This window comes from Triturus cristatus, chromosome 10 (genome assembly GCF_964204655.1).
Source record: "Triturus cristatus chromosome 10, aTriCri1.1, whole genome shotgun sequence".
NCBI classification, from domain to species: Eukaryota; Metazoa; Chordata; class Amphibia; order Caudata; family Salamandridae; genus Triturus; species Triturus cristatus.
In genome coordinates this window covers 913,174,437-913,195,708 of record NC_140593.1, presented here as the reverse complement: position 1 = coordinate 913,195,708, position 21,272 = coordinate 913,174,437, and the positions used below count along the sequence as shown (strand labels likewise).

General features: G+C 46.3%; 1 protein-coding gene across 1 annotated transcript in view; it reads left to right on the top strand.

Annotated features, from left to right (window-relative positions):
• Nucleotides 1-1,638: 1,638 nt before the first annotated feature.
• LOC146796247 (D-serine dehydratase-like) overlaps nucleotides 1,639-21,272 on the top strand; it is a 440,976-nt gene continuing 421,342 nt past the window's right edge. Inside the window, exon 1 of the mRNA XM_085628745.1 lies at nucleotides 1,639-1,830. The gene's annotated coding sequence lies outside the window, so the exon portion shown is untranslated. The remainder of the gene's footprint in view (nucleotides 1,831-21,272) is intronic.

Here is a 21,272-nt window from a genome sequence, read left to right as displayed (position 1 = left end):
TTTTTATGGAAAAATGATCATGTAAGGGTATTTTATAAACATGTCAGATTGTCACATTGCCCACTATTTCCTCTTTGCAGAGAACAATGCCTACATGCGTGGGCAATGGATCACGTAAACGTCAGATTTTCTCATTACCCATCACCTCTTTGCAGAGAACAATGCCTACATACCTGCATGGAGAACTGATCATGTAAACATGTCAGATTATCACATTCCTACTATATCCTCTTTGATTAGAATAATGCCTACATGCATGTGAATTCAATCATGTATTTGTATTCCACATCAGACTATCAAATTGCCCGCTACTTTCCTCTTTGCAAATAGCAATACCTAAGTGGTTGTATGACAGAACAACTAGATAAAGACATTGTATGGCTTTAAAACGCATTTTTACCCCGCCTTTTTTTTTTTGCACTACAGTGGCGTAACAATAGTAACAACAACAGTGGTGCATTGGGCCCTGTGCTCCAGGGCCCCCCTTTCAGTACTGTGCACAATCAGGCCTGAGAACTCCTGAATGGGTCAGGAGCTTGGGGGGACCCCTCCGTGCACTTTGCAGGGGGGTCTCCTCAAGTATCGTTACGCCACTGCTGTGTGCGTTAGCACTTTTAAGTCAAATTTACTGGCGTTGCTAATGCTAATTTATACAATCTTTTATAACACACGTGTGACATTTTTTAAGTGCAGTATATAACAAATGGTGCATTGCTCAATACTTCTGCTCCATTTGCTAAACTCGGAAGGATGGAAGGCCAAACCTGCCTTCCAAAATGTTTACTCTGTTGACAGGAAAATAAACAATGCAAGCGGAAATGTTGAAAACCAGTGGTTCCCAATTTACACAAATCCACCTCGGTTTAGGAGTATAACAAAACTGTGACTTTCTTTCGAGACTTTTGTACCAAATACAGGCATAATACCCAATTATTACCAGAACACGCACAGTCATCTGCATGCAGCTGTAAATAATATCAAAAGTTGCTAAACTGTTTCTCATCGTGGGCATATGTATAGTCTGCATGGCACAAGGACGTCAGCAAGTGGACTATATGAGTTTATGACAACTGAACGGCCCACGGTCACACAATGCACATCACTTACATGCCAAGATTTTAAAAGTGGACATTTAGAAGATTCTGAAAAAATTAATCGGGGGGGGGAGTGTTTTTCCCGTTGACAATTTCAGAAAGGAGCCATATTTGGCTTAAAAAGTCGGGAGTCTCCCGCCTGAATCGTCATGCATGCACAAGTCAGTCATGTGGAGTAAGACGAACAAAACAGCCCCAAAAAAGTTCCTCAGCCGTATTTGTGGCAGATATAAAAACACAGAAAAGAGCATTTGAAAGCAAGTACAGAGATGAAGGACAAACGGGCCAAGAGGCAGGTGGGGGACACAGCTAGATAAGTAAGAGGGGAAAGAATCACTGGTTCAACCAGTAGGCGTGCGTGGAAACGGATTTCAGTCAGCCCCTTGCTCTTAGTAGCTTTGTAAGACTTTCCACGTTCTTATCCGTCGTGTCCTCGCGATTAATCCAGGAATCCGGAAGGCAGGGGGTGGCTTCCGTATAACAGTGCAGGATATAATCGGTGAAAGTACCATTTAATTTTGTACTCACCCACTCTAATTTAGTTGTAGCGTAGGGCGCCGGGGTAACAGTGACAAGAAAATCAAAACCCTGTCCCTTTAAGTGTGCCTGCTATGACGTTCGCATCACGTGACTGCTCCAGGGCAGCATTAATGCTAGACACTTTTCCAAACTTTTCATTTCTGCTGCAACGGAGTCCTGTAGAGCCGGGTCGGGAAACTGTGTTTTTGAGACTAAGGTATTTTTGATATATTTGCATTAAGGAATTTGTTTGGCGTTCGTGCCAGACTTGTAGGTTGCAAGAAAAACGCTAGAAAGTTTATAGCGTGGGAGCAGGGGATAGTGGCCGCATAGTTAAATTAGCGTAAAGGACAATATACCAGGTGCCCCCTTGCCCTATCAGCTGAACACTTCCAGAGTCTGGGTGTTATAGCCTGCATTTTTTTTTGTAAAACTGAGATTTTGCATTCCATACATAATAAAAAGCGAAAATTTCCATAATGTAATCTCCTTTTGTTTGTCTAATTCAAAATCTGCACAGTTGTCACAAGTCACGAGTGATTTAGCAGTTAAGCTACTGCTGAAAGCGAACGTGCGCAGCATGGGTAACGGGCAAAGGGCAGAGTACTCTGGCGCTGGCACAGAGGGGTGCATTGTCTGGGTACAAAGGGCTGGTTTGGTTGCAGGAAACACTGGTGTCGTGGTTAAGGGAGTGCACTGAGCTTTAAGTGGGATCAAAAAACTAGGGGATTGCTCAAAGGTACAGTAGCTGATGTAATTAGAGCGTGGCTTAAAAGGCATAAGCTAAAAAAAAACACCACTTACAGACCCGATCACTCACCCACACAAGCACTCCAATCGCCACCTATCTTAGTATATATCATTAACGCGCAGTACATTTTAGTAAACACTCTCAATCACTGGATGATGTCTTCAGTGATGTCATTTGAAAAGTCATCAGTGATGTCGTTTGCGATGTCATTGGTGATGCCACTGACCATGTCATGAGTGATGTAATATGTGAGTTAATAAGCAGTGCATTGCAGGTGTGTAAGCTATAGTTAGCTAACTATAACTGCTGCATTTCTCTGGTATTGCACAAGTGAAATGTGTGCCCAACTATAACGTCCCGAAAACCTTTATTTTTTTCAGTGAATCACATAGTTTCCCAAATTGTACTTCCTAACTATATCGTCCCTGCAACCTTTGTGTTTTTATAAACGTGATGTTTTAAAAGTACCCAGGCATCACTCCCATTGGTTGAGGAAGTGACCAATGAACATGGGATTGCAGCTGCCTCATAACATATTGTTTTTATTAAGCCGCCATATTAATGCTACAATTCCGGTAATCCTTGTTGTAAAATCTCAGTATTTTAACACAATATTTTTACATGCTTCGGTAATTTCATTGAAGTCAGCACTTTTATTTGATGTTTTAAAAGTCCCAAACATCATGTAAAAGTGTTCACCTCAATGAAATTACCGGCATTGTAAAAAGCAATGTGCCGAAACTCTTCTGCTATGAATAAAGTTTGCAAGATATCCAGTGATTGCTCCATTCTGTTTGCTTTGGATATTACCCAGTGAATCCACCCTCACTTCATGGTAGCACCTGTTTTTTAGAGTCCAGCAGCAGTTGGTGGAAAGGCGCTTTGATGACGTTTGCTGTCTGCCAGAACTGCCACGGACGAGCTCTTCTCGTCCAACAAGTAGGTTGTGATCAGTATAGGTTTATGGATGTTGGATCATAGACCGACACCAACGGATAGACTCGTCGTGCTGCAGTTGATGAGGGATATTTGTTTGGAGTGACACAAGTTGCCAGGATGGGACTGCAACAGAATAGCTATGTGCGTGACTAATAAGAACTTTGTATTTATGTTTTGCTTATTTGGAGATGCATTGGTGTACTGGGCATCGTGCTTTATTAAGATTTTAAAACAAGGATTACCAGAATTGTCACATTAATATGGCAGCTTAAACAAAACAATAAGTTATGAAGCAGCTGCAATCCCACGTTCATTGGTCACTTCCTCAACCAATGAGAGCGATGCCTGCGACTTTTGAAAACATAACGTTAAAGTGTTGACTTCAATGAAATTATTGGCATTGAAAAAGGCAATGTGGAGAAACACGTCTACTGTGTATTAAGTTTGCAAGATATCCCGCGAGTGCTCCATTTCGTTTGCTTTGGATATATATGTGTATATATATATATATATATATATATATATATATATATATATATATATATATATATATATATATATATATATATATATATATATTCACTGAAAAAAAACATAGGTTTAAGACACGTTATAGTTAGGAATTAGCATTAAAAAAAACCTTAGAAATTCATTGAAAAAACCATAGGTTTCAGGGACGTTGTAGTTAGCTGGACATTTCGCTCGTACAAAACCATAGAAATTCCTCCATTATAGTTAGTTCTGCTAACTCGCGCGCCCGCAATGCACTGCTGATGATGTCACATATTACATCATTCATGACATGGTCAGTGACATCACTGATGACATCTCAAATGACATCACTGATGAAATCACTGATGATAACATCCATGTGACAAGCCAATACACCTCATCACACACTAGTATAACCTTTGATCACTCACTATACAATACAGAGTACCATTTTTTAAACCATTTACATACCAATACCAGTTACTACATACCCACTCACTGATTCCTAGGTCTACACACACAACTACCCATTCACCCACATAATTACTCATACATGCAGTCACTAATCAATAGAACACTATCAAATGCACTCATACACTTATATAGACATTGACACAGCAGTCATCCTAGTCGGTTATGCAGTCATCCTACTCACTCATGCAAAGAATCAATCCCACTTACATTTACACACATACACAGTTATACACACAACACCTCATTTATGTTGTAAAATCACTATTACATGTATACACTCATCCATACAGTCACTCTAACAATTACTAACTCTTACTAATAGTTATTTATATACACCAACGGTCACATACACTGCTTTTTATTTTTGTACTTCATTACAGATGTACAACTGAGACATATATTCACTCATCAACACACCCATAAACACACTCACTCACCTAAACAACTGTTTCCACATGCACTCTTAAACTCATACATCTAGTCAATGAACCACTTATACATCTATGCACAGAGTCACACATCTCCCACTCAACCAGACATACACTCAGTCTCCCATACAAATACTCAGCCAACTAATCAATAAGTAATAAAGACACTCATGTAGCTAGTGACCAACTGATGCCGCAGATTACTCAACAGACAGAGTGATACAGACATTCACACAGTTTAGTCACTAACCCATTTATTTAGTGAGACACTTTTAATTACTCACTTAAACAGTCAATCACGCAGCTACTAAATCCTCTATCCAGACATTTATATATCCACTCATTCTTTAATGCAGATTGCTATATATCCAATCCAATATAACTTTATTCGATTGTTAAAAACAACCATAAAAGCATACATTAAAAAATCATTGCGTTTAAAAAAGTCACAACAGTTCATTTAGCGATAACTCAATGGCTTAAACACCAGAATTATTAATACAAATCATTCAAGGACTTGATAAAGTGCATTATATTATACTTTTCCTAGTGCAAATCACTTTTTTTAAAAACAATGTAATTGTGGCAACACAAAAATGATTATCCAAATGTAGGATATCTAACATAGCCAAACGACATTGCCGATGGCCCACCTCTCTCAAAAATTGCTATATATATATAATACATATTTAAATATCAAACAAAACAACATTCACTGTTGATGTCATCAGTGATGTCATCAGTGATGTCATCAGGGATGTCACTGACCATGTCATGAATGATGTAATATGTGACCTCATCAGCAGTGTATTGTGGGCGCGCGAGTTATAGTTAGCAGAACTAACTATAATGGAGGAATTTCTATGGTTTTGTACGAGTGAAATGTCCAGCTAACTATAACGTCCCTGAAACCTATGGTTTTTTCAGTGAATATATATATACAAACATATATAAACATATATATAATCTGCATATCTATATACATACAGATATAAATGCAAGCATACATATACATATATGCATACATATGCATGTTATGTACATGAAAGTTTGAAAAACACTAATACAAGCAAAGCTAAAAAGCCACCGAATTACAAACAGAATTGCTTTAACTTAAACTAGGGTGAGACCTATTGCATTTTCAATGCTTGTTTACTTTGGTTCCATCAAGAAGGCATTCAGATGTGTCACACATTTGCCATAAATTCTGAATGGTAGCACTCTAATTGCTCATTAGATCACTGTAGTAAAGCTACTGCTCACCAGGGAAGTGTGCTGCTGGTATTCAAAGTGCATGTTTCAGTCTGCATGTCAGAATTTTTTAATGAAATAGAAGAGGATTTGAGAAGTCAAAATGTGCCCTCATTTTTCTTTCTGCAGCACTAATCATAATTTCTATGGCATAATGAACCCCCTCATAATGTTCCTTTAAAAATTAAATGTTTTAAGTGTTACGGCTTCAGGTGTGCCATACTTTTGTCATAGGTAAGACTGTTAGCGCTCTAGTTGTTCTTTAGAACACTCTGGGACATTCTGTCATTGGGCTATACTTGGGCTACATCTGGGTGATATTTGTGCTACATTTGGGCTCTTTTGTCTCTGGTGGCCATCTTGGGAGACTTATTTGTTATGAAGTTTCCTAATTTCCTCATTTACTACAGTCTCCTCAATAGGAAATACTTTCAGGTTTTTTACTTTGATTCCATCAAGAAGGCATTCAGATGTGTCACACATTTGCCATAAATTCAGAATGTTAGCACTCTAGTTGCTTATTAGATCACTGTAGTAAAGCTACTGCTCACCAGGGAAGTCTGTTGCTGGTATTGAAAGTGCATGTTTCAGTCTGCATGTCAGAATTTTTTTATGAAATAGAAGAGGATTTGAAAAGTCACTCAAAATGTGCCCTAATTCTTCTTTTTTTAGCACTAATCATAATTTCTATGGCAAAATGAACCCACTCATTGTGTTCCTTTTAAATTAAAATACTCACTCTCTACTACTCATTTGCTACTACTCTCTACTACTCCCTCTCTACTACTCTCTACTACTACTCTCTACTACTCACTCTCTATTACTCTCTACTACTCTCTACCACTCACTCTCTACTACTCCCTCTCTACTACTCCCTCTCTACTACTCACTCTACTACTCTCTACTACTCACGCTCTACTACTACTCTCTACTACTCTCTACCACTCACTCTCTACTAATCTACTACTCTCTACTACTCTCTCTACTACTCTCTCTACTACTCACTCTCTACTACTCGCTCTCTACTCTCCACTACTCACTCTCTACTACTCAGTCTCTACTACTCACGCTCTACTACTCACTCTCTACTACTCTACTCTCTCTACTACTCACTCTCTACTATACTCTCTACTACTCACTCTCTACTACTCTCTACTACTTACTCTACTACTCTCTACCACTCACTCTCTACTACTCTACTACTCACTCTCTACTACTCTCTACTACGCTCTCTCTAATACTCACTCTCTACTACTCACTCTACTACTCTACTACTCACTCTACTACTCTCTCTCTACTACTCACTCTCCACTACTCACTCTCTACTACTCAGTCTCTACTACTCGCTCTCTACTACTCACGCTCTACTACTCACTCTCTACTACTCTACTCTCTCTACTACTCACTCTCTACTATACTCTCTACTACTCACTCTCTACTACTCTCTACTACTTACTCTACTACTCTCTACCACTCACTCTCTACTACTCTACTACTCACTCTCTACTACTCTCTACTACGCTCTCTCTAATACTCACTCTCTACTACTCACTCTACTACTCACTCTACTACTCTCTCTCTACTACTCACTCTCTACTACTCTCTACTACTCACTCTCCACTACTCACTCTCTACTACTCTCTACTACTACTCACTCTCTACTACTCTCTACTACTCACTCTCTACTACACACTCTACTACTTCTCTCTACTACTTGCTCTCTACTACTCTCTACTATTCACTCTACTACTCACTCTCTACTACTCCCTACTACTCACTCTACTACTCGATCTCTATTACTCTCTACTACTCTCTCTCTAGTACTCCACTACTCTCTACTACTCACTCTCTACTACTACTCTACTACTCTACTCTCTCTACTACTCTCTCTCTACTACTCACTCTCTACTCCTCACTCTACTACTCTCTACTACTCTCTGCTACTCACTCTCTGCTATCTATTCTCTACTACTCACTCTCTACTACTCTCTACGACTCACTCTCTACTACTCTCTCTCTACTCCTCTCTACTACTACTCACTCTTTACTACTCTGCTACTCACTCTCTATTACTCTCTACTACTCACTCTCTACTACTCTCTACTACTCACTCTCTACTACTCACTCTCTACTACTCTCTACTACTCACTCTCTACTACTCACTCTCTACTACTCTCTACTACTCACTCTGCTACTCTCTCTACTACCCTCTACTACTCACTCTCAACTACTCATCCTCTTCTCTCTACCTCTCTCTTTACTACTCTCTACCTCTACCTCTCTACCTCTACACCTCCACCTCTCTCTACCTCTCTCTACACGCACACATATGCACATATATATATGCATATATGCATATGCATTTATATATGTATGTGTATATATATACATACATATATAAACATATATATATATAATCTGTATATCTATATAAATACAAATATAAATGCATGCATACATATACATATACATATATGCATGCATATACATGTTATGTACATGAAAGTTTGAAAAACACTAATAAAGGCAAAGCTAAAAACCCACCTAATTACAAACAGAATTGCTTTACTTAAACGAGGGCGAGACCTATTGCATTTTCAATGCTTCTTTACTTTGGCTCCATCAAGAAGGCATTCAGATGTGTCACACATTTGCCATAAATTCTGAATGGTAGCACTCTAGTAGCTCATTAGATCACTGTAGTAAAGCTACTGCTCACCAGGGAAGTCTGCTGCTGGTATTGAAAGTGCATTTTTCAGTCTGCATGTCAGAATTTTTTTAATGAAATAGAAGAGGATTTGAGAAGTCAAAGAGTGCCCTAATTGTTCTTTCTGCAGCACTAATCATAATTTCTATGGCAAAATGAACCCCCTGATTGTGTTCCTTTGCAAATTAAATGTTTTAAGTGTTACCACTTTATTCCAATCAATATGGCTTCAGGTGTGCCATACTTTTGTCATAAGTAAGACTGTTAGCACTCTAGTTGTTCTTTAGAACACTCTGGGACATTGTGTCATTGGGCTATACTTGGGCTACATCTGGGTGATATTTGTTCTACATTTGGGCTCTTTTGTCTGGCCATCTTGGGAGACTTATTTGTTATGAAGTTTCCTAATTTCCTCATTCACTACAGTCTCCTCAGTAGGAATACTTTCAGTTTTTTACTTTGATTCCATCAAGAAGGCATTCAGATGTGTCACACATTTGCTATAAATTCAGAATGTTAGTACTCTAGTTGCTCATTAGATCACTGTAGTAAAGCTACTGCTCACCAGGGTAGTCTGCTGCTGGCATTGAAAGTGCATGTTTCAGTCTGTATGTCAGAATTTTTTAATGAAATAGAAGAGGATTTGAGAAGTCACTCAAAATGTGCCCTAATGTTTCTTTTTTCAGCACTAATCATAATTTCTATGGCAAAATAAACCCCCTCATTGAGTTCCTTTTTAAATTAAATGTTTTAAGAGTTACCACTTTATTCCAATCAAGATGGCTTCAGGTGTGCCATACGTTTATGATAAGTAGGACTGTTAGCGCTCTACTTGTTCTTTGGAACACTCTGGGAAGCTGCAGTAGAACACAAAGGAATCAACTGACAGTCTCTGCCCTTGTTGGATGTACATGTTTTACTGAGAATGTCAGACTTCATTCTCACATGACTGAGAAAGATAATGTGAATTTACAGAAAATATGCTCTCAGTTTAGCTTATAGATCACTGTTAGACCTGGCATCTTTGGCGTGGTTACCCCTGACTTTTTGCCTCTACCCCCTGTGTTTTTGATGCTATGCTGGATTTCGTTTTTGCTGGTTTAGATGCTTTGGGCACTTTGCCACTGCTGATCAGTGTCAAAGTGCAAGTGCTCCCTTGGTAAATTGTTATATTGATTGGTTATCCATGATTGGTATATTTGTTTCACCTGTTAGCCCCTAGTAAAGTGCACTGCGTGTGCCAGGGCTGGTGATTCAAATGCTACTAGTGGGCTGCAGCACTGATTGTGCCACCCACAGGAGTAGCGCTAAAATAATGTCTTAGGCCTGCTTGCAGTGCCTATGTGCAGTCCAGGACTGCCATGTCGACCTGGCCAGTGTACCCACTGACCAGGCCTTATCCTTACCTTTCTGTACATGTCAGGCATCCCTGTGGTGGCCCTAGGTACCCCCCTGGGTTGGGTGCAGTGTATCTGAAAGGTGGGGCATGTACTGAGGTGTGTAACATGCCCTGGTAGTGAATTACAGCCATTTTTGTTTTTCACTGCTGAGAGGATATCTTGCCCATAGGATAGAATGGGGAAGGCTGTTTACATGCCTATCTTCCCATAAGGGCAAGATAGAAAATCCAAGTTTGGTATCTCTGTGTTCAGAATTTAATTATACATCTTTTTAGCAAGATGGTTTTTAAATTCACTGTGTGAGAATAGCACTTTTTAGAAAGTAGCTATTCTCCTGTTTAACCTTCCTGTGTGCCTGTGTGCTGATTGGCTGAAGGGTGTCATGTGATGGGCTAGGTGGCTCCAGGAGCCTGGATGAGTCAGCAGCAGGGTGAATAGGGAGATCTGCTTTAGATGGGTGGGAGGAGTAGTCCCTGGGTTTGAATAGGGCTGCCCCTGCCAACACAAAGCTGGCTCCACCCCCTGCTGGCCAGGCTGAGGACTCTGCCTCTGCTGGCACAAAGAAGGCTCCACCTCCTGCTGAGCGTCTAACGACCCTGCCCCTCACTCTGAAAGGAACCAGGTGCTCCAGAGCAGAGCACACCCAGGAACCGGTTTGAGCAGGGGAATCCCCCCACTGGAACAAAGAGAGACAAAGGCTTGGAGGGGTATAAGAAGAGGACCCCAGACACCTAAACCTTTAGATCACTTTGGAACTAAGAAGAAACCTCTGCCAAGGAGAAAGCTGAAAAGGACTGAAGAGGAGAAGACTGCCTGCTTGCTGTTTTGCTTTGCTGCCAAGGAGAGGGGAAGGACTTTGCTGTGTCCCCTTCTTTTGATTCTGATCTCCAAGGGCCTGAGGAGAGCTGGCTCCCTGTTAAGAAGTCCCAGGAACAAAAGGACTTCACCACCAGCTCCCCTGGAACTCTGCTGAGAGAGTTCTGACCTGCCTTGGAGTGCTTGCCCAGTCATGGGGCCTCAGGAGGTCGTTTTGCTGTGTTTGGGAGCTGGAAGCAGAAGCGTGAAAAAGAAACAACTGGTACCCAACGCATCATCCGATTGCGTGTCGCAAGAACCAGAGTGCGTGGAAAATTTCATCGCGGCACCATCGCAACACGCAGGGTCCCCGCATCGCCGAGTGCGTCGAGCATCGTCCCGAAGCGTGAAGATTCCTGACATTGCGAGGGTCGTCGCAGAACCAGTTTGCGAGCCGCACCACTGCCGGTGCGTGAAAGTCTCCAGTCGCTGCGTGCGTCGACGCAGAGTCCCGTTCCGTGGCGCATCGAGAGTTGCGGCGCCGGAAGGCAACGCTGCGCCACGCATCACACCACATCGAAGAGTGTCGCATCGAACCTGTGCGTGAAGCTTCCCCCTAAGAAACCTACGCAACGAAAGCCAAAGTCATCGCATCCTCCCCTTACAGATCGGAGCCGGCGCATCCACCTCTGCTGCGTGAAGCAGGTCTGCTGCAAAGCCTCCCCAGGATCTCAGGAGTATCGCATCGCCTTTGCCATCTTCCTTGTTATAGCTTTTGGGAACCTTATCGCAACTACAGGTACTGTTCGGCACGAAAGTGTCGCATTTTGTGCATTGAGAGTCGCATTGTGCAGGACTCTGACTTTTACATCCTGGAGTACTTTCTGCAAGCTCTTGAACTATCTTTAAAGTAACCTTTTGAATTATATGTTGGTTTGTCTGTAGTATTTGGTCTTGTGAAGTTTTTAGTAAAGATACCTTATTTTTCTAAAACTGGTGTGGAGTAAATCTGTGGTGTTTTCACTGTGTTACTGTGAGTGTTGGTACAAATACTTTACACATTGCCTTTGATAGCCTAGACTGCTCAGGCCAAGCTACCTAGAGGGTGAGCAGGGGTTATCTTTACAGTGTATCCCCCTTTCCCTGACTAGAAGCAAGGGTCCCTACTTGGACAGTGGTACCCACCCTGCCAACTAGAGACCCCCAGATCTAACATTGGTGGTCAGCGGTGAGGATTGAACTTGTATTTGTACTTGACCCACAGTAATTGGTGTACATCACTAGGAGTGCAGACCAATAGACAACCACATACTGTATTTCTATTTTTGAGTAACTCTTCAAGAGCATCATGTCTCAGGTGGCAACAAGTGAGAGGGCAGAAGTGGAGCTTTCCATTGCAGATTTGTATTCGTACGGAGTTGTAGAGCTCAAGCGATTCTGCAAAGACCGTGGTTGCCCTTTTAAAAGTGGAGCTAGAAAGGATGAGCTCCAAAAAGTCTTGACGGCCTGGTGGGAGGCCCAAGAGGAAGATGATGCAAATGAAGAGGATGGTTTTGTTCCCCAAGATCTGCCCGTGGGCAGAGCAGTCTCAAGGGCTGGCAGCTCCCATTCCAGTAGGGGGCTCACTCCAGAGGAGATGGAGGAGAATCAAAGGGTGAGAGACCATGAATTGGAAATAATGAAAATGAAAATGAAGCAATCAGACAAGGCGGCGGAGGAGAGCAGGAATGCCCGTGCCTTGGAGGAGAAGAAATTGCTTCTGGCTCATGAAGTGAGCATGAGAGAACTGGACATCAAGGCCAAGCAGGTGGAGTCCGGTTCAAATGGTGGCAGCGCACAGCCAGTTCAGGGGGTAAAGTATATATCCCCAAGGATTTAGTGCAGAATTACAATAGGAGTGAAGATATCTATGCCTGGTTTACATCGTATGAGATAGCATTGAGAATGAATGGTGTGCCTGAACAGCATTGGGGGGCGGGCCTGTGGAAACATTTTGAGGCTTCTGGGAGGAGTGCTCTAGAGCCCTTAGAATTAGCAGGTACCATGACCTATCCCAATATGAAGGAGGCCCTATGTCTCAGGTATGGACTTACTCCAGAGCAGTATAGACTGCAGTTTAGGAATTCCAAGAAGAAAGAGTCTGAGATTTGGATGGAGTGTGTGAATCTGTACTCGCGGGCACTGGAAGGTTGGATGAAGGGCAGCAAGGTAACTGATTATAAGGGGTTGTTACATTTAATTAGTTGGGAGCACTTGAGTAGTCTATGTGTTCCAGAGCTGCGCTAGCATCTTTTAGATAGCAAGTTGACGGACCCCATTGAGCTTGCTAAGGAGGCGGACCGCTGGACCAGTACCAGGGTCCACAGAGGAATTGTGGGTACCATTGCCAAAGGTGGGCAGGGTCCCCAGCAGAAGAGTGGGGGGGACAAGGGTAACCAAAAGGAGTTCTCACAAGGGCCCCAAAATAGTTCCCAGGGTAACCAGTCCCAGTACCCCAAGTCAAAACCCAAACCAACCAGGCCCCCTTAGGACAGGTCGGATAACAAGGGTCCCATTAGGTGTTATCACTGTCAGGAATTGGGTCACAAAGCTCCTGTGTGTCCCAAGAAATCCCAGGCACCCACGGGTGCTCCAACACCGGGTATAGATAGTGTAGCTTTTGGGGGGGATTTAATTTCTAGTGATTTGGAGGGTTTAGCAGTTATGTCCCTTGTCTCTTTAGGAGACACAGAGATGGTCCAGGAAACCCCTGTCCCTGATAACACTAAGAAGTACAGGCAGTGGGTGACCATCAATGGGAGGAGGGTGGAGGCTCTCAGGGAAACTGGAGCCAGTGTGACTACGGTCAGGTGTCAGTGGGTCCCTGAGGAGCTGATCATTCCAGACGTACTTCACCCTGTAGTGTCAGCTGACAACTCTGTGCGCCTTTGCAAGGTAGCACATGTTCCCTTTGAGTGGGGGGGGTCTCAGGTCCTCTCAGAGTTGTTGCGAGTCCATCCATGCCAGTAGACTGTCTGCTAGGTAATGACCTGGAGAGTTCCCCGTGGAAGGAGGTGGAACGCCAGGCTCATTTGGAGATGTTGGGTTTGCCTGAGTGGGTCTGTGTGACCACCCGGTCCATGGCAGCCAGACAGGGTTGTGAAGCAGACCTGGAGCCTGAAACAGTGGCCCAGGTCCCTGCCAGAAAGAGGAAGGGCAAGGGGCGTGGTGCGTCCACCCCCGCTGTTCCCACGGTCCAGGAAGGAGCAGAACCTACGGGGGATGCCCTGGAGCCTACAGGGGAACAGGTAGCTGAGCTGGGAGACATACCTGAGCTGACCCATTGGCAGCAAGAGGGTGGTCCCTCCAGAGAGGAGTTCTGCCGTGCGCAGAAGACATGCCCTACTCTTGAAGGTCTGCGGCACCAGGCTGCAGACCAGGCAGCAGGTGCTGATCCGAAGAACTTCTTTCTCTACTGGGAGAATGACTTGTTGTACAGTGAGCCTAGGTTTGCTGAGCCCAGTGGATCACGTACCCTGGTGGTACCCGCAGGGTTCAGAGACTTCCTACTGGGTCTGGCTCACGACATGCCTCTTGCAGGACATCTCGGGCAGGACAAGACCCGACAAAGGCTTGCCACCCACTTTTACTGGCCCGGGATGAAGACGGACGTCGCTTCCTTTTGTAAATCATGCCAGACTTGCCAGGCAAGTGGCAAGGCTGGAGGAAAATGCAAAGGCCCTCTCCAGCCTTTTCCGGTAGTGAGCACCCCTTTCGAGCCGGTGGGAATAGATATTGTGGGGCCACTGGACCCCAGGACCGCCTTAGGCAACAGGTTCATCCTGGTCCTGGTGGATCATGCCACCCGGTACCCGGAGGCTATCCCTCTCAGGACAACCACAGCCCCGGTGGTGGGCCGTGCGTTGATGGGGATCTTTTCCCGCGTGGGTTTCCCCAAAGAGGTGGTATCTGACCGGGGTACCAACTTCATCTCCAGGTATATGAAGTCTCTGTGGGAGGAGTGTGGGGTAACTTATAAGTTCACCACTCCTTACCACCCTCAAGGAAATGGGTTGGTTGAAAGGTTCAACCGGACTCTGAAGGGCATGATCATGGGGCTGACGGAGCCCATGAGACGGAAGTGGGACGTCTTTTTGCCATGCCTATTATTTGCCTACAGGGAGGTACCACAAAAGTCTCTGGGGTTCAGTCCCTTTGAGCTTTTGTACGGGCACCCTGTTAGAGGACCTCTCAGTCTGGTGAAGGAGGGTTGGGAGAAATCCCCTGGGAAAACCCCCCAGGATGTGTTCAGCTATGTGCTGGCCATCCGCAACCAGACACAGCGCTTCCGGGCCCTCGCTCAGGCGAACCTGGAAGCCAGCCAGGATGAGATGAAGAGGTGGTATGACCAGCATACCACTCTGATGGAATTTCAACCTGGGCAGATGGTGTGGGTGATGGCGCCAGTGGAGCCTTGCGCGCTCCAAGACAAGTGGACTGGGCCATATGAGGTGGTGGAGCGCAACAGTGAGGTGACCTACCTGGTCACCTTGCGATCTCCCAGGAACCCCATGAGGGTCCTACACGTGAACCGCCTCAAACGCCATTTTGAGAGGTCTGAGATCACAATGCTCCTTGCTACAGATGCAGGGCTGGAGGAGGATAGCGATCCTCTTCCTGACCTCCTGGAAGCTAAGGAGCAAGATGGGTCAGTGGATGGAGTGGTCCTCTCGCCCACCCTGACCCCAGAACAGCAGAGGGACTGTCGCCATGTGCTGGGTCAGTTTGCATCTCTGTTCTCCCTGACTCCCGGTATCACCAACTGGTGTGTCCATGACGTGGACACGGGAGATAGCATGCCTGTGAAACAGAAGTTTTACCGGGTGGCTGACAAGGTCAGGGCCAGCATCAAGAAGGAGGTTTCTAAGATGTTGGAGCTAGGGGTGATTGAGCCCTCCAGCAGCCCCTGGGCTAGCCCAGTGGCACTTGTACCGAAAGCTGCTGCGCCAGGTGCCACTCCAGAACTTAGGTTTTGTGTGGACTACCGTGGGCTCAATGCGGTCACGAAGACTGACGCACACCCCATCCCCAGAGCTGATGAGCTCGTGGATCGGTTGGGAGCTGCCAACTACCTCAGTACGTTTGATTTAACTTCTGGGTACTGGCAGATTGCCTTAACCGATGGGGCCAAGGAGAGGTCTGTGTTTTCAACGCCAGAGGGGCACTTCCAGTTCCGTGTCATGCCCTTTGGGTTGAAGAACGCCCCTGCCACATTCCAGAGACTGGTCAACCAGGTGCTGTCCGGGCTGGAGCAATTCAGCGCCGCATATCTGGACGACATTGCTGTGTTCAGCTCCACTTGGGAAGAACACTTGCAACACCTCTGCGCAGTGTTGAAGGCTCTGCATAGTGCAGGCCTCACTATCAAGGCCAGTAAGTGCCAGATAGGGCAGGGTTCGGTGGTGTATTTGGGACACCAAGTAGGAAGCGGTCAGGTGGCGCCCCTACAAGCCAAGATAGATACCATCCGGGCCTGGGAACCCCCCAAGACCCAGACAGCGGTGAGAGCCTTCTTAGGACTCACCGGGTACTATCGCCGTTTTGTCAAGGGGTATGGCACCATTGTTGCTCCCTTGACAGAACGAACTTCCAAGAAGTTACCGAAGAAAGTGATTTGGACCAGTGCCTGCCAAGAAGCTTTTGATGCCCTGAAGGAGGCCATGTGTACAGCACCTGTACTCAAGGCGCCTGACTTCTCCAAGGAATTCATAGTGCAGACAGACGCTTCTGAGCATGGAGTGGGAGCGGTGCTCTCACAACTAAATGATGAGGACTTGGACCAACCTGTAGCTTTCATTAGTAGGAGGCTACTTCCCAGGGAACAGAGGTGGAGTGCGATTGAAAGGGAAGCTTTTGCTGTGGTCTGGGCGCTGAAGAAGCTGAGGCCCTACTTGTTTGGGACTCACTTCCGGGTTCAGACGGACCACAGGCCCCTCAGATGGTTGATGCAGATGAGGGGTGAGAATCCTAAGCTGTTGAGGTGGTCCATTTCCCTACAGGGGATGGACTTTACGGTGGAACACCGCCCCGGTACAGAACACGCCAACGCTGATGGTCTGTGCAGGTTTTTCCGCCTTAGCGATGAGAACTCCCAAGAGGGTGGGTAGTTCTCCCCACTTTCAGCTGGAGGGGACACGTGTTAGACCTGGCATCTTTGGCGTGGTTACCCCTGACTTTTTGCCTCTACCCCCAGTGTTTTTGATGCTATGCTGGATTTCGTTTTTGCTGGTTTAGATGCTTTGGGCACTTTGCCACTGCTGATCAGTGTCAAAGTGCAAGTGCTCCCTTGGTAAATTGTTATATTGATTGGTTATCCATGATTGGTATATTTGTTTCACCTGTTAGCCCCTAGTAAAGTGCACTGCGTGTGCCAGGGCTGGTGATTCAAATGCTACTAGTGGGCTGCAGCACTGATTGTGCCACCCACAGGAGTATCGCTAAAATAATGTCTTAGGCCTGCTTGCAGTGCCTATGTGCAGTCCAGGACTGCCATGTCGACCTGGCCAGTGTACCCACTGACCAGGCCTTATCCTTCCCTTTCTGTACATGTCAGGCATCCCTATGGTGGCCCTAGGTACCCCCCTGGGCTGGGTGCAGTGTATCTGAAAGGTAGGGCATGTACTGAGGTGTGTAACATGCCCTGGTAGTGACTTACAGCCATTTTCGTTTTTCACTGCTGAGAGGCTATCTTGCCCATAGGATAGAATGGGGAAGGCTGTTTACATGCCTATCTTCCCATAAGGGCAAGATAGAAAATCCAAGTTTGGTATCTCTGTGTTCAGAATTTAATTATACATCTTTTTAGCAAGATGGTTTTTAAATTCACTGTGTGAGAATAGCACTTTTTAGAAAGTAGCTATTCTCCTGTTTAACCTTCCTGTGTGCCTGTGTGCTGGTTGGCTGAAGGGTGTCATGTGATGGGCTAGGTGGCTCCAGGAGCCTGGATGAGTCAGCAGCAGGGTGAATAGGGAGATCTGCTTTAGATGGGTGGGAGGAGTAGTCCCTGGGTTTGAATAGGGCTGCCCCTGCCAACACAAAGCTGGCTCCACCCCCTGCTGGCCAGGCTGAGGACTCTGCCTCTGCTGGCACAAAGAAGGCTCCACCTCCTGCTGAGCGTCTAACGACCCTGCCCCTCACTCTGAAAGGAACCAGGTGCTCCAGAGCAGAGCACACCCAGGAACCGGTTTGAGCAGGGGAATCCCCCCACTGGAACAAAGAGAGACAAAGGCTTGGAGGGGTATAAGAAGAGGACCCCAGACACCTAAAACTTTAGATCACTTTGGAACTAAGAAGAAACCTCTGCCAAGGAGAAAGCTGAAAGGGACTGAAGAGGAGAAGACTGCCTGCTTGCTGTTTTGCTTTGCTGCCAAGGAGAGGGGAAGGACTTTGCTGTGTCCCCTTCTTTTGATTCTGATCTCCAATGGCCTGAGAAGAGCTGGCTCCCTGTTAAGAAGTCCCAGGAACAAAAGGACTTCACCACCAGCTCCCCTGGAACTCTGCTGAGAGAGTTCTGACCTGCCTTGGAGTGCTTGCCCAGTCTTGGGGCCTCAGGAGGTCGTTTTGCTGTGTTTGGGAGCTGGGAAGCAGAAGCGTGAAAAAGAAACAACTGGTACCAAACGCATCATCCGATTGCGTGTCGCAAGAACGAGAGTGCGTGGAAAATGTCATCGCGGCACCATCGCAACACGCAGGATCCCCGCATCGCCGAGTGTGTCGAGCATCGTCCCGAAGCGTGAAGATTCCTGACATTGCGAGGGTCATCGCAGAACCAGTTTGCGAGCCGCACCACTGGCGGTGTTAAATGGTAGCGGCAATTTCAGTCGATAACCTTTCAAGTATTTGCCCGGCGGTAATCGCCTCTCATACCACTCGATAATTTACCAATGAAAGAGGCAGGCGCCGGAGACTGGAAGGCAGGAAACAAAGTTTTATTCCGTCGGAGCAGAACACATCAGATCAGACAGCAAGGTATCGTCACGAGGTGCTCTAACTGCATCTCTGAGACCTGGTCTCTTATACACCGGTTTATTGCTTTATTACACATAGTACATTCTTGAGATTCCCTTGATGCATGAGAGAACATCCCCTGAAGCCCCGGCTCAGATCCGATCCCACACATAGTTACAGTAGAGGTTCCCACCTTACCCGCAGTGGGAGATGGCTATCGCGCAGCAGGGAATTCCGCCAATTCCCGGGGGTGTGTGCGACCGGCCGGGTCTCAGGGGGTAGGGGCTTTGATCCACTGTAATCCCTTTGATGTGGGGTGTTTCCCTTACAGTAGGGGCAATAAACTGCATCCGCAGGGCTAGGTGATGGCCTGGGACCAGTTCGGACAATGGGGCGCAGAGGAAGGGGGTTATCAAAGGAGCGGCATGACCATGTATGGGATGTCGGTCGGATGTGGTTCCGTAGCAGGGTCGCGCTGAAGGAGAGGGTTTATGGCCCGTGTATGAGAGAGCGGGGGTGGCCGGCGCGCGGGGGATGTTCGCAGCGCCAGGGCAAAGCGCTGGTGATCGAGAATGAGCGGGGAGAGAGTGGGGTGCCTAAAATGGCGGCCGTGCATTCGCTGTGCGTGGCGCTGGGGAGAGGCAAGATGGCGCAGATAATGTTCAGTTTGCAAGCTAAATTTCCACAGTCCTCCCTTTTAACATATCTCGCCAGCTTGCCTAGTTTGGATCTATCCCCATAATACCCCGTACTTCCACCTCATTCAGATCTTTCATTCGCTCTGTTTCAAAGTCCAAAGTCTTAGGGCAGATGCAGTTCATAAAAAGCGAACATAAAGGTGGCAGACACTGAATCCCCAAGCAACATCCACATAGTATCACAATTGGTATGAGGATAAATGAAAACAGCCTCCATCCCCAACTTTTAATAGTATCCCAAAACCAACTCCCCAGTGACCATTCTTCTTGCTCTTGATGGACCTCTGTGGACAGTCTGTGGAGGTGTTCAATTGCTTTGTAGACTGAGGGTGAGTTATCCGGTACGTAGGTACAACAGCTGGACCCAATGATGCGGCATGCTCCTCCACGATCAGCCAGAACCACATCTAGAACGAGGCGGTTCTGAAGAGCCACCAGGCGGACGGCCTGAAGCTCAGCGGTGTTGTTGGCGAGGGCGCCAGCTGTAATGTTCATCGCCGTCTCGACTGCCTGGGTTAAGTGGCGGATGGCACGGCTGTTTGCCATTGGACCCCAGAGTGGAACAAGGCCTTTCACTGCGTCCATGAACTGTGCTCCGGCGGAGTCGGCTTGCACAATGTCTTTGGCCCGCTTCTGTCGGTGGTGGTTTGCTGGAGCCACATATGTCGGAGGAAGGACAAAGGCGATGTAGCAGGTGCCTCCCCAACCTTTCGGAAGCCAGGTGTAGGCCTTAGTACCACAGACAAAGTACATATTCGGGGAGGCAACAAAGGAGGGTGGGTCAACTGAGTCCAATGTTTGGGTGATGAGGCAGGAGCTGTGGCCCACCAGCTGCGTCCCCAGGCCTTCGAGGCACACAAATCCAGTGATGTTGATGACGGACAGGGCCACTGTTAGGGTGGCGGCCGTCCGTTTCCGGAGATAAGAGAAGGTGGGTCTGGCTGGGTTGTTGAACACCTGCATTTCAACTCGTTCTTTGGCAGGGATGTCCATGTGAAAGGAAGTGTTCGATCTCAGAGGGCAGAAGAGGGCAGAAGTTTTTCCAGTTTTGTTCAGCCAGAACCCATGGTAGAAGTGTGACATGGTTCTGCCGGAAGTGGCATTGTCCTTGTAGCTTTCTTGCAGGAGGATTAGCCAGGCGAGGCAGGAACCATGGACAGAAAAAGGTGAAGGGATGAAAGGGATAGAGTGTCCAGTGGCATGTGGCAGCAATCCACAGATCCAGCAATTGGTGGCGTTGGCAGCAAGATTGTGTTGGTGGAGCAACTGCACAAAAGAGTTATTCCAGAACTACTTACGCCTTTCTCGGAGTTGGGGTGAAAGTGAGATCAGATGGTGTTCTTTCGTGGTGGTAGGTTGAACGGTGGTCAGCAATATCTTATGAGCGGGTGTGCCCTCCTCCATGATCCAGAAGGTGACCACGAGGAGAAGGCAAAAGAGAAGGGTAATGAAAAGTGCGATAGTCTTGAAGCTGTGCATTCGGTCAGTCTTTGGGTTTTTGTAGTGGATCTTCGGACGTCCGGTTGCTTCCATCATCTTCATGTCGGGCGCTTCCATCACCTTCAAGAGACTCGGTAGCGGGCAGAACCACAGACTTCGCTTAGTTTCTCTCCCGGTGGCCTTTGAGGTGACTAGGTTACCGCTCTGAGATTTCCACTTAGCCTGTGGTCTGCTTAGCCGAAGTTCTCTCCTTTCGTCGCAAGTTATACCCTTCCTTGGATGGCACGGTGGGATCAGG